The sequence below is a fragment of the Vanessa cardui genome, chromosome W, assembly GCF_905220365.1.
Source record: "Vanessa cardui chromosome W, ilVanCard2.1, whole genome shotgun sequence".
NCBI lineage: Eukaryota > Metazoa > Arthropoda > Insecta > Lepidoptera > Nymphalidae > Vanessa > Vanessa cardui.
In genome coordinates this window covers 9390343-9405434 of record NC_061153.1, presented here as the reverse complement: position 1 = coordinate 9405434, position 15092 = coordinate 9390343, and positions in this window count along the sequence as shown.

Here is a 15092-nt window from a genome sequence, read left to right as displayed (position 1 = left end):
TTCAACCGTGGGGGTCAACATGCAAATCATACAAATAATCCAAAGGGCTCAAAACGCAATCTTAAAATCACTATCTGATGCACCCTGGTTCACAGAGTAAATGTAACATGGTTAGATTTAGGTCCACTAGCTTCAATTCTCCATTTTTTAAACCATTCGTGTTGCTGTATCATCAGAAAAGGTAGCGGTGATTGTCTCAGGTGTTTCGAGCAGATCACGAGTGAAGATAGTGTATAGGACCGGACCCAGTACGGATCCTTTCGGAACGCCTGCCAAAGTATCGTAGAACCATGACGTGTAGTCTCCGTCTTTAACTTGGATCACTCGATCTGCCAGGTATGATTTCAGAATCCCGAAGAAAGGGTGTGGTAGAAGTCTTTTTATTTTACAGAGTAGGCCCTTATGCCAGACACGATCGAATGCCTGTTTAATATGTAAAAAGGCCAAGGAGCAGTAATTTTTTAGTTCTAGTGCTTTTTTTAATCAGTCAACTACTCTATGCACCTGCTCAACTGTTCCATGATCATGTCTGAAGCCACATTGGTGGTTGGGTATTATATTTCTGCCATTGATTATTTCAAGCATGCGAGCCAAGAGTATGTTTTCAAATACCTTTGAGATGACAGGTAAAAGGCTTATGGGCCTGTAAGATCCCACCTAGTTCAGTGATTTAGCATCTTTATGAATCATCATCATCAATCATGATCTGTGAGACTTTCCAGATCGTTGGGTAGTGTCCTATTCTCAAGTTTGCATTAAAGAGGATTGTCAGAACCATAATTCCCTTTTTTGGTAGCTCCCTGAGTATCTCGTTAGTAATAAAGTCAAAGTCCGGTGCTTTTTTATTTTCCATCTTAGTTATTTGTCTAGCTACTTCTTTCGGGTTAGGAGGCTTTGATTAGGAGATGTAATTGTAAGTCACTGTCCAAGATTTTATCAACATCAGTCTTGTCACTTTGTTGTTCGTTAGGTTTGAAGAAATTTGCAAGGTAGTTAGCAAATGCATCTACTCTTTGTTGAGCAGTTCTAGCCCATGTGTTGTCTCAACGGATGTTTATTTTGCTGAGGTTGATTAGAGCTTGATGTTGCCTTCCAGAGAGAGTAGTTTGTGGATTTAGTGGCTGTCATGGTTTCTAGGCGAGGTGACAGTGCTTCATTCTCTGCTGTTATTATAAGATCTTTAAGTTCTTTTTCAGCTTTGTTCAGAGCTTTCTTGTCCTATCGAAACCTACCGCAGTGCCAAACCCTTCGCAGTCTTCTTTTCTCTTGATCTTGTGGTACAATATTATTTAAGGTCTGTTAGGTGATATCTCTGGGCTATTTAGCCAGCATGCAACCTGTACAAGATTGGTGAAATTAGTGGCTGCATCCTCAATATCAACAGGGGTTTTAAAAGGTATTTTTAGATTTAAACTGCTGTTAATAATTTATCTAATGGTTTCCCAATCTGATTTATAGTTGTAAAGAGTTGGAGTGGCTTGGTATTCAAGTAGTGTTGTACCAGCGATGGGGTGTGAGATGAGCCATCAAGGCACGATTTTGTCGCCATGAAGTAATGATTCATTCCTTTGTATACGAAGAAATCTATTGTGTCTGGGAGATTGTTGTTATCACTTGGCCAGAACGTAGGTTCCATGGTTGACAGGGTCATAAGTTGATTGGAGTCGATAGACTGTTTTAGCTGTCTTCCTCTGGTGGAAAATAACATAGAACCCCAGTGAGGGTGCTTACAATTTCAATCACCATCTGCTATAAATTTATTGCCAAGACTATTAAAGTAGTGACTTAATTGTTCCTCTTTTATTTTTTGCTTAGGGGGGCCAGCAGATTGCGGATATATTAAAAGTTACGGTCTTTTCTTCGACTGCAATAGTGGCGGCCTGTATATGCTCTGTTTGATATGATCGTAGGTCATGGTGTTTTATTGAGGATCTCACTATTACCGCTGACCCTCTATGGGCTGTACCAGCATGTACCATGTTTCGTATCATATATGTGATAGTTCTTTATGTTAACTAGACTCTTGCTGGTAAAGTGTGCTTCGGCTATCAGTAGAATATCAATTTTGTGTATGTCTAGTAGTATCTTGACTCCGTGAACCTTAGGAGCCAGTCCGTCAATGTTTCAAGTAATAGTTAACCCTTCGCGCTTCTTAGATTCATTCGTTATATATATATATATATATAAATGTATATATTTTTTAGTTTTAATTGAATGAAGTCATGTTTTGGTTTAGCTCCTCTTTGGCTTTTCTCGTCTTTTGTACGTTATCTCTATTGTATTGTAATCTGAATTTGATGTGCCTCAGTCCAGTTCAATGATATCGATAAATTCATCACATCGTTAGAAGTTACCACAGAGTTGTTATATATGTATAGCCAGACAGAATTACCTACGGCTTTAAAGTTTATTTATCAATAGGTCTTCGTGTGCAAGCTCGTCTAGGTAGGTATGGTCGACTCATTATATATTGAAAATGAAAATGAAGATATATTTATTTGTCTGAAAACTTATCACTATTACAATAATTGTTGGAACCTTCTTTTAAGTATGACAATTGTTTCAACGTGATTAGTTTCGTTTTTTTACAAAACAGTTTAACAATATTTAATTTATTACATGTTTCTAAATTTTAATGCATGCATAATATATGTATGTGTGTGTTTGTGTGTGTGTGTGTGTGTGTGTGTGTGTGTGTGTGTGTGTGTGTGTGTGTTTGTCTGTGTTAATGTTTGTGTTATATACGAATGTTATGACCGGGGATTAGTCCAGCAACCATTTAGAATAGCTTCTGCCTCTTCATAATTTAGTCTTTGTAACCAATTTATCAACATTTTTTTACATTCCCGATATCTCATTAAGTATGTCTTTAGATTTTTATTAATAAGATTATATAAATATGATGATCTACTGTTGTATTATATTTTAGCAAATTTAGTTTTTTGTATACTTGGAGGAATAACATTTGGTTTTCTTCTATTGCCAACAATTGGTTTAAATTTATGAGTTTTATGTACTCTAAGTGTAACTAACAATATATATAATTTTCTTACTGAAAGAACCTCACTAATTTTATTTATATCAACAGTTGGATATCTTAAGCTATTGAAGAACATTACTTTAAGTAAAAATCTTTGAGCCCTTTCCACTTCCAAAAATTTACTTTTACAAGCTCCACCCCAAATCGTTATACAATAAGAAATGACTGATTGTGCTAGAGCTGTATATATTCTAAGTTGTATTTCTTTGTAGCTACGTGTCTTAAGATTTTAAATATCCATATCATTTTTCTAACCCGGCTAGATATAAGTTCAACATGTGGATACCAGGTCAAGCGTTGGTCTATAGCGATGCCTAAATATTTGGTCGATGTTACTTTTTTATAGAAGAGCATGTACAGTTATTATTTAAATACTCATCACATTTATGTATTTTTATATCAAATTATAAATCAGGCTGAGTTTTATTATAGATGCTGAAACAAATATAATTTGTTATAGTTACATTCAATATGAGCAAGTTATCCTCCAGCCAGATAGCCATTTCACGCAGGCCTTTCTCAGTAATTCTTCGAACTTAGTGCCATGTGGGAGCCCAGAACACTATTGCAGTATCATCTACGTATGAAAATACTTGTGGTTTATCTAGTTTTACTAGTTCTAGTACTGTGCATTATCTAGTTTTAGATTAGTTAAAGTATTTATATAAATAAGGAAGAGTGTGGGTCCCAGTACACTACCTTGGGGAACTCCGTATGAAACGCTACTTTCCTTACTTACATAGGATCAAATTTTAACTGTTTGTGTCCTGTTAGATAAATAATCCTTTAATAACGAAAGAGGAAGTCCCCTTATCCCAATAATCTCAAACTTGCGTACAAGAATGGGAACGGAAACGGTGTAAAAGGCCTTTTTCAGATCAAGAAAGACAGTAATACACTTTTGGCCATTATCTAATTTATTAACAATCAGTGAAGTAAGCGCTGTAACAGCATCTTCAGTAGATTTTCCTTGTCTAAATCCAAATTGAGATTCTGATAGAATATTATATTTACTTAGGAAATTTATTAATCTATTATTAATTATTTTTTCGAGAACTTTTGAGATCTACAATACTGAAATTGGCCTGTAGTTGTTGACGTCGTTTTCGTTTCCACTCTTGTACACTGGTGTAATAAACGATTGTTTTAGCTGTGAGGGAAATACTCTTTTAAAACATAAATTAATTAAATGGGTTAGAATTGGAACAATTTCAGACCTCGACAGTTTCAAGAATTATTATTATATATAGGTTGTATTTGTTCAGCAAGTTGTCTTCCAATGTTAACAAAGAAATCATTTACAAAATTTATTGAATCACTAGGTGTCGCTTTAGAATTAAGTAATTATAAATTTTCTTCTTTCACTTGCTTTAAATTCGTAATACTTTTTGTTTTATTCCAAAGCTTTTTAGTATTTTTCAAATTAGAACTAAGCCGGTCCTTATCATATTTGTATTTAAGCTTTTTTATTAAATTATTACAGTGGTTTCGATATCTTTTATACGTGATGTTTAATATTTCATTATTAGGATCCTTTCTTAGTTGTTTCTGCATTCTATTCCTATTTTTTATGCATCTTAGCATACTGGTGGTCATCCAAGGTTTAATTATTCGTATTGATTTAGGGATACGTATATTGTATGTATTTTCATTAAGTGATTGTTGAATTTTTGTAATTATACCTTCGATGACACTAATGGGATCACTACAAAACAGTAAACTAGATAAATGCTTTTGGGTTAGACTTGTGACTGCCCTGTTATAATCTGTAACGGTTTTGGTTTTGGAACATTTTTGGATTACATCACAACTTATGAAACTTAAGAGTATGGTACTCTTAAGTTTCATAATGGTCTGTCACTGTTCAATACGACCATTTTGGCACTATATTTGTTCTTATCTAGTTTTAAAATACAATGATCCAGGCAACTATTTTCTCTTGTAGGCAAGTAATGACCAGATAATTATCCTTGGGTAGACAGTACATTTAGATAATTAATTCGGTCATTTCTCTCATGCGCTTGTTCGTTCGACTTACAGATCAGATTTATATTTATGTCACCAACTATAGCAATGTTTCTATGTGATTTAATTGAATCTAAGTGGTTATGTAATGACGTTATAAAATTGTCAGCGTTGGTGTTTGAAGGGTATTTATAAATACCCAAAAATATATTATTATTTATTCCTCCCTGTAGGCAGGATGCGTCATTTAATTTTATTTCATTAAAAACTGCGTTCATATAATTTTTTACATATATTACAACTCCGTCACATTTGTTCACATGAGATTTAGTACAAAAATATTTATAATTTTCTAGGACGGGAACAGGTTTATTGGGGCTTAGTCTACATTCTGTTAAAACTATTACGTCTACCTGGATATTAAGCATTGAAAATGTTATTATAAAATCTTCAAATTTTTTATAAATATTTCGTATATTTTGGGTAATCGCAGTTATTTTCTTTCATTTGATGGTATGGTTTTATATAAATCTTTAATATTGCTATTTATTGTTAATGCATTCGTTTGGTCTATAACGTTTAGAGAATGTAGTGATTTATCCATATTTAAGTATAATTAATATATTGAAGTTTGTATTTATACCGTCATATCGTTTATTTTGTTGGCTATATAGAGCTGGAGATTTTAATATGTACATATAATAGGTAGTTGTATGATAATAGACAGGGATGATGATAGAATTTGATAAAATGTGTGTAAGTGTATAACAATGTTGAAGTAAATTCTAAACAATAATATAAATACAGAAAAATAATAAAATTGTGTGTTTGATCATGCAAATTTATGACATAAGTATGTTACAATAACAGAGTAATGTAAAAAATATAAACCACATGCAAGTGAATATAGAAAACTTAGATCTAGTCACAATCCGTTTAGGAGCTGGTGAACCTGGGCTTCATTCGTTATAGTAATGACAGGCGAGTTTTCTGTCTTTCTAACGTAAACCTTTCCGTAGGCTATCCAGCAGAAATTATATAATTTTGATTTTGTTAAATCTCTTGCTAGAAATTATAGACGAGAAGCTTTGGCAGGCAAATTATCCGTTACATATACAAGTGTATCTTCTGAGGTGTGAAGTCCTAGATGCTTAGCGCATATCTTATTTTTATGCTTAATATTAAAGGTTTTACAACATTTTAACATTTCTGTCTTTAAAATCGTTGATGATGTTTCAACGATAATAGGGTTTGACTGAGTACCCTCTTTTTTTGTTCGCACTCTATAAATATCTTTTATATCTGATTTCTTCAAGTCCCAGCCAACATTTTTTGACAGGCATATTACCATTTCAATCAAGTCTTGTTTACTTTCGTTGTTCTTTCTCGGTGCATTTTTTATTTCAAAATTAGCTTTGCGATATCCTTTCTGTAAGTCCTCAATTTTATCCTCCAATAAGGTGATGTATCGCTTATCTTCCTCGGCTTGATTTTCTAATACGCTGATCTTCTTTTTAAGTTCCTCATTTTGCTCAGTTAAGAAAACAACCGAGTTCTCAATATTAATATTAGTTTTTTTAATTTCTTTTAGCGTAGGGACTATGTTTTCGTTAATCTCTTCCTTGTGTTGCGAGAAGATAGACATTATCATCCTTTTTATGTCTTCTTTAAAGTCATTAAAATCAGGCGCGCAGTCATCATCTCTTCTTCTTTTGATTCTGTTAGACATAAACTTTGGTGTAGAGGATTGAGGTGTCGCAAATGTATATTATTTAAATCAGTTTCAGACATTGACTTGTTCATTTTACGCTATATTATATACCAGGATATCAGAGATTATGAGTAGGTTTCTGCGCAATCACTCGTAAAGACTATTTCCATAAATAATAATATTCCAGGTAATTAATTAAGTAAATTTTGTGTATTTGTATCCTCTTTCCAACAAGTTGTAGTAGCCGATGTACCAAGAGAGTAGTATATACACGGCGGTAAAATAAGGTTAAATATACTTATAAATTTATTGAGAATAAATTTTCTTACTCAATTTTTTTTTAGTAGTAATGTACTGGGGTACTATGGGTTCTTAATGTCTCATTTACTGTCTTGAATATCTTAAGTTCAGTGAAACGGATATAATTATAAGAAATGTACCAGGAGATCAAAATGCACGGTTACGCACTGCATGTAAGTTGGAAAGTTTAGGCTTCTATATAATTTTTAACTCTATTCCAATAGACATAGAAAAACGATTACACTGCACTTTAAGATTTTATCACTAAGCACACTTTTTCCACACTGTCACAGCTTTATATACTCCTATTATTTTGAGTGATCTAATGTTAAACTTTTGAATTTTTGTTACCAAAAACTACACAAGAACCACGTCTATACTGATTCGAGGTCCGGGGAAAAGAGGATATTCTACGTCTGATTGAAGGTTGAGTGAGCACTGAGCAAGTGTAACTACAGGCTCAACGAATATAACACCTTCGTTCCCAAGATGGGCGGCGCATAGGCGATATTAAGAATGTTTAATTATTCTTAGAGCGTCAATGTTCTTGATAGCCCTATTAACAGATTTAATTTCACATCTCATTTTGAACAATGAAATTTCCCTAGAAGGTCATCAAGCCTTTCATCAGCATTCAAAATCTTAGTATCGAAATCTCGTTAATAAATCGTGAACCAGTTAGTGACTTTCATTATCCTCAACATCAGCCCAGTAATAATTGGTGACCCCAACATCGGACCCCGATAGCGCGGTGCGCTTGCACTCCAGCATGTGCACGGCCGCACCGCCGCCATTATATATAAATTTATTAAATGAAGAAAATTTTCGGGTAGGAGTAAAAAAACAAGCAACACCGCTTTTAAAAGCTCTTAAAGATTTTTTATTTTATAGTATAAATATTTATTTAAAACAAGTTAATTTATAATTTATTATGTGTATGTGACCCTACTCTACCCACCAGTTAGTGAATCCTCTTTAAAATTACTTATCACTTTAATTATTTGTCACTTTAAAACTACACAACAAAAATGGAATCTATCAATGAGTCTCTGGCTGCAATGACTGACTTATTCAACAGCCGTATGAATGAATTCCAGCAAGACTTGCAAAGGACAACAGCACCTGCGACTGTGCCTTCTCTTTCATCGGAGTTCAATTCTTTTAAATCTTTTGTTCTCACTGCACTAAGTGGACTTCAGCGACAAATTGAGTTCCTCACCAGGGAAATGGATCGGACTGAAATGCAGAGACGTCGAAAAGTGCTTCTTTTCTATGGTGTTAGCGAAGAGAGATAAGAGGATGCCACTGCTCGCGTTACCAGCCTTGTTGCGGAGCACTTGGACTTGCCAAATTTTTCTACCAGCTGTATCAAATCTTGTCATCGCTTGGGAAGACCTTTGGACAGCAAGCCCAGACCTATAGTAGTAAAATTTACCGAGGCTGGTATTTACAATTCAATTCAATTCTTGGTTTAATGGCTTTTAGTTGTGCCGACAGGGCACATATTATTTCGCCAATGTCACGTAGGATGGAGAAGACACGAAAGAGATTGATCGGAACAGTTGAGGAAACGAACTCAATTAAATTTTGAAGACTAGCATAGTAGTAGTAATTTCCTTGTTAATCCTCAACCTAGAACAACACAAACATTAAGGGTTAATAATATTTTACAATAAAAATAATTGTTAGTACTCTAAACTATATAAAATACTTAAATATCACACTTAATTGGACTATTTACAACTTAATTTTATTGCATTTAATATATTTACATAGAAAAGAACAAAATGGACTAAACATAAACGTCAACAAACATTCAACATTTATAGGGCGAGGGACTTTAGGAGGGAGAACATCATAAATGGGATGAAGAAGTTTAGGACAAAGGAACAGGATATGGGTTGCGGAACCTTCGTCAGGTGTACAGGAATGGCCGAGGCGTAATCGACAGATAGTGGAAATGACCCAACGATCAGCGTGCCTGAGAAACGAAAACCAAGGACGCCTCGGAATTTCAGGTTGTAACGCCGAGTAATACTTACCCTTAACCGATTTTGATGAAATCCAAAAAGAGCTCTAGGATTTAACCATTTGAACCTTCGCAAGAGTGAGCAAGTCTCTAGCGGAATTGACAAAATGCTCAGATGAGCCAGATTGAATAGCAGTCTTTGCATATGAGTCAGCCATCTCGTTTCCAATAATACCCGAATGGCTTGGAATCCAGACGAGCAAAACTTGTAGACCCTGTTGATGACAGGACAACAGGGCCTCTCTGATCTTAAAAACGATAGAAAGTCTTAATTTTCTACGAAAAGGATTTTCCTTAATGGCCAACAGACAGCTTAAAGAGTCAGATAAAATAATAGTCTGAGGTATGTTGTGCGACTGGGCATACCTAATAGCTTCCAGTAAAGCAATGGCTTCACCTGAAAATATAGAAGTTTCTGCGGGGCATTTAAAAAGGAGTGCTATTTTATATTTTGGTATCCAACAAGCTGCGCTAACGCATCTGTTGGGTGAGAGTTTAGAGGCGTCAGTATATATAGCGAGGTGATTTGGCCAATTTTGATGAAAGATTCTTTGAAATTGGATAGCAGTATCAGAAGAACCTTTTATAAGACCGAGATTTGTGATAATAAGAGGATTATATAAAAGAGCATTAAATGAGGTGGAAAAAAGGGGATTAGAAGGAAAAGGGGATGGGGGAGGTTGGTTTCGAACTGTCTGGGTTGTAAAGGTGGGATAATTTGTCTAATCGAGGCAATAGAGGATGGGAAGATAACTGTAACAATTTGATGACAAAGCGGTCACATAAATATTGCCTCCTTATATGTAGAGGAGGGTCAACGCACTCAACCTGCAGAGCATTAGTATGGGTGGATTTCATCGCACCCAAGATTATACGCAACCATTTGTACTGAATTTTGTTTACTTTTTCTGAAGCTGATTTATTGAAGGGATCTAGAACAAACAGTCCATAGTCCAAATGACTACGAACTATTGCGTTATAGATCAGCTTCAATATATAAGGGTGAGCTCCCCACCAAACTCCAGATACTGCTCTAAGGGCATTAATTGATTTTTCACATTTCTTGGCTAAATGGTCAGAGTGTGAAATACCGTTCAGTCGTTGATCGAGAATAATACCAAGAAATTTTGTTTTGTCTACAAAATTGATACGTTGACCCTCATAAAACAAATTAATAGAAGGTATATGTCTCTTTTTAGTAAATATCACTGCTTGACTTTTGGCCAACGACAGCGATAAGCCATGGTCAGAGAGCCATTGGTATAGGTAATGCAAAGCAGAGTTTAATCAAAACGTTAAATTTTCAATGGAGCTAGATCTAAAATACAAAACAGTGTCATCAGCGTACTGGAGTATGTTGCAAAAATTGTTAACAGACAAATCTAAGTCATGGGTGTATATGCTATAAAGCAGAGGACTGAGTACTGAGCCTTGAGGAAAACCTTTCCAGACAAGTCTGGGTGGAAGAGAGTGATGTTGGTGTCGTACCGTTATGGATCTGCAAGTTAACAGATTACATATGAGATGCACAATCCTCGGTGGAATACTCAGCTGTTGCATTTTCTGCCTGAGTAACGGAAGAAGGACATTGTCATATGCAGAAGATATATCAAGAAAGATTCCCACAAGGTACTCTCCTTTAGCAAAGGCAATTCGAATGTCTGTTGTAAGTATGCGTAGACTGTCAATGGTGCTCAACCCCTTCCGAAAGCCAGATTGAGAGGGAGCAAGTATATTTCTGCTTTCCATTAACCATTCCAAGCGGTTCTTCAAAAGATGTTCAGTGATCTTTGCCAATGTTGACGATAAAGCTATCGGTCTATATGAGTTGCAATCTGAAGGTTTCTTACCCGGTTTAAGAATCGGGACAACAATTTGTGACTTCCAAGATTGCGAGACGATTCCTTTGATAAAAACCGAGTTAATTATATTTAAAAAACAAGTTTTCGCTTTATCGTTTAATTTAGAGATAAAAGAGTAGGGAACGCCATCTTCCCCAGGAGTAGAACCAGATAAACCATTTAAAGCACAATTAAGTTCAGAAAAAGAAAAGGGGGCATCCATTTCATCCAAAGTAGATGCAGGCGTAGAATTTAGAAAACTGTCCTCATAAGGGACAAATGGGAGGGCAAGCTTGTCAGCAAAATTGTTAAGTCACTCAGAAGGAGTATTTGAGCAAGGATTGACAAAGTTAAGGCAACGGCGGAATTTTTTAAGTTAGGACCAAACTGCAGAGGAAGAGGAACGAGGACTCAGGGATTCACAAAAATGAATCCAGCTGACTTTCTTCTTTTTAGAAATTAGCTGTTTAAATTTTGCGTCGATTCTCTGATACCTACTAAAATTATCCATTGACATACACAATGTGTATGAAACTTCAGCCTCTAGCCTCTGTTCAGATAATCGCTTGAATTCCTCATCCCACCAAGGGGTGGAAAGCAAATGAGTTTTTGAGATGCGCTTTTTAGGGAAATGAAGATCAGCTGCAGTTAAAATGCCATTAAGGAAAAGATCATAGCAAACAATTACATCTCCATAGTCTTGTGAAACAAAGAGGTTGTCGATCATGGTATCAACAGACTCAGCATATGCAACATTTTTTAAACTTATATTTTAATAAGGGGTTTGGATTTATATAGGGAATGGATCGGTGATTTAAAGAAAGGACAATAGGAAAGTGGTCACTACCAAAAGAGGAAGAGAGGACATTGCAGGATATTTGAGAAGCGAGGACTGGAGATGATAAGGATAAGTCTACAGCGGATTATGGGTTTTGGTTAGGGTATACTCTACGAGTTGGTGAGCCATTATTGAGGATGTAAAGGTTTGCATCATCAAATATGTCCATCAACAAGTGAGCAAATGGGTCACAGAACTGTGAACCCCAGGAGATGTGATGGGCGTTGAAATCACCCATTACAAGGATAGGACTAGGAAGACAGGAAATGATGGCAGAAATATCAGGAATTAAAGCTGGATTAGGATGAGGAATGTACAGGGAAAGAAAAGAGATGTTAAGGGCTCGGACAGCAACAGCATTAATATGCTGGTTGGGAAGGGATAAGGGAATTTGGGAAAAGGGGAGGGAGTGCCGTATAAAAATGTCACTCCCTGCATAACCATCATTTCTGTCATCCCTCAAACAGGAGAAGCCTGGGACCCGGAATCGGGATCCAGCGATCAACCATGTTTCAGAGACGGCAATAATGATAGGTTTATGGAGGTTAATCAGTGAGAGGAGTTCATGTTTTTTAGGACGGACGCTCTTGCAGTTCCATTGAAGGAAGCTGATTTGGGCCATTGTGAAGGATTGAGAATAATTAACATAAGTCTTGAGCAACGTTGGACGGTAAGGGGATGTCGTTACATGTTGAAATAATACTAAGAAGTATTTTTGTTAGCATTTCTAAGAAGTTAGGATTGCTATTAAGAGGATTAGGAGTGTTTTGGTTGAGAGCACAACCGTTAGGAGCAGAAGAGGGACAATTACGAATGATCGACTGATGGGCCTGCTTATCATACCCCTTCCCAAGAGGTGATCTTGGGCGAGGAGTACTGATAACAGTCTTCCGATAGGACCTATTAGTTGAAGGGATAGGTTGATTTTGGATATTTGGAGAATATGAGGGAGGGGTAAACATCTCCTTTGCAATCTCTGCATAGGATCTACGAACAGGAGGGAACCGAGAGGAGGCTTCAATATGTTATCCTGAGACATAACAATTTTAATTGATTGTTGACGGGAAAACTCAGGACAGTCCTTGTCTGTCGTAAAATGGTTACCAGAGCAGTGTAAGCAAGTGGCGTTGTCCTTACTTACACTACAAGACTCACCTGTGTGGGATTTGGCACACTTATAACACCTAGGTTGAGATCTGCACTGTAATTTAATATGACCATAACGACAGCAATTAAGGTATTGGATGGTCGGAAGTTTGTAAGTCTCTACTGGAAGGGATGTATGATAGGAAAAAAAACTTTTGAAGGAAGTATTTGCCCTCTAAAAGTAATAACAACAGATTGGGTAGGGACCCATGTTGTTACACTGTCATTAATTGTCTTTCTGTTTAATCTTCTTATTTTCATTACTTCACCACATCCAGTGGGAAGTTCAAGTGACATAGCAAGTTCTTCCATCGTCCAGTCCACGGGGATACCCTTAATCAAACCCATTCTGGTTACATTGAAAGTCGGTACAGTAGCTTTGTACTTGCACATTTCAACAATAGGATTTGCCAGGAATGAGTTTGCCGCTTGGGCTGTTGAAAATTCAACAGAAATTTTATTACGACCTATGTTTTTAACACCATCATTAATAATTCCTTTAATTTTATGAGTGTGCAGAAATTGTCCAAATTTAATTGCTCGGATAGTAGTTCCTGAGGCTGGGTCAGAGACTTCCCGGGTCACTTGTACGATGAAAGGACCCTTGTCATCGTCAGAATAAATTTTTGGGCCTTCAGAGAAGGATGGGTGAGTGTAAATGGTCTGTATCGAAGGATTTGCAGAATTTGGATGAATTATAGTTTTTTTAGCATTTGAATCGGAATTAATCGATTCATACACTTGGCGTTTTCGAGAAACCGGAATAGAGGGAGGAGAAAGAGTATCGGTATCGTTTTTTACTGAGCCACCTGGATCAGGGGGTTCAGGCGGAGTATCCACCTCCATTATGAAAGTTACAAACTAAAACATATTGATATAAGATAAATACTCACAAAATTTAAATATATTAATAACACCACTTAACCCAACTACTAACTAAAACACTATTAACAATAAAATATACTACAAAACTAAACGTAAACACTGAGAATCTCTAAACACGTGTGTTAACCAACGCTAACGCAAGCGAAAAATCAAACTATTTACGAATCTATTTAGTTATAAGTTAACGTCATTCTGACGTTTGTCAATTAGGCGCCATAGTTTTCTTGCTTTGGATGGTTAGTTTTTTTAGTTCTATACTAGACATTTATAAAGATCGTCTCTACTTCATTTTCATATTCGATATAGATAGATATAATATAATAATATTCCTTTTTAGTAAAAATTGTTGTTATGGCTGCCTGATAAATATATGATTTTTTTTTGTTAATGTTAGTTTTTAATGTTATTATTGTTCTTATTTTGTTATGTTTGTGTTTAAGTTATTATTCCTAGGCAACTGGCAGGTGAGTGTTCATATGAAATTAACTAACGTATAATTATTCATTTACCTATTTTTATTTTGTAATTATAAAATTAATATATATTATTATTATTTGACATATATATTTTATATATTTATCTTTATATTATTACTTATTTTATTTGCTGAATTTGGACGAAACTTTTCTTTCTTTTTCTTCTGATGGATTGAGCAATAATGACAGCTTTCATAGTATCCCTTCGCTCGGTGAAACTATAAATTCTGTATTCTCAGACTGTCTGAAATATTTTAATGTTATCCATATTAATGCTCAGAGTATTCATGCACATTATCCTGATATGTTATCATCATTCGATTGCAATAAAATACATGCCATCCTCGTATCTGATTCCTGGCTTAAACCCTGCTTACCTTCTACTTCCTACTCTCTTCCTGAATTTCATTTGATCCGTAACGACCGTGTAGGTCGGGCAGGTGGTGGAGTGGCGATCTATCTCCGTTCTCACATTCCATTTTCCATTATAAGTCAATCGACACCTCTGTCCGTTGAAGGGGCTGAACACCTTTTTATAGAGATTATCTTTGGTCATATTAAGATGTTATTAGGTGTTTACTATAGTCCTAACCTCACGGTCGATTACTTTTCATCATTTGAAATCCTTCTAGAGCGATTTAAACCGTTGTATGCCCATACTATTCTTATGGGAGATTTTAATACATGTGTCTTAAAAAATGACCATCGCTCTAGTCTGTTGAAATCTGTACTGAATAGTGCAGATTTACAAATCCTACCCCTATTTGCTACTCATTCCTTCCCTAACTCTATCCCTTCTCTTCTCGACTTAATTTTGGTCTCTTCCGTTGATCATGTTGAAAAGCATGGGCAGTGCTCCGC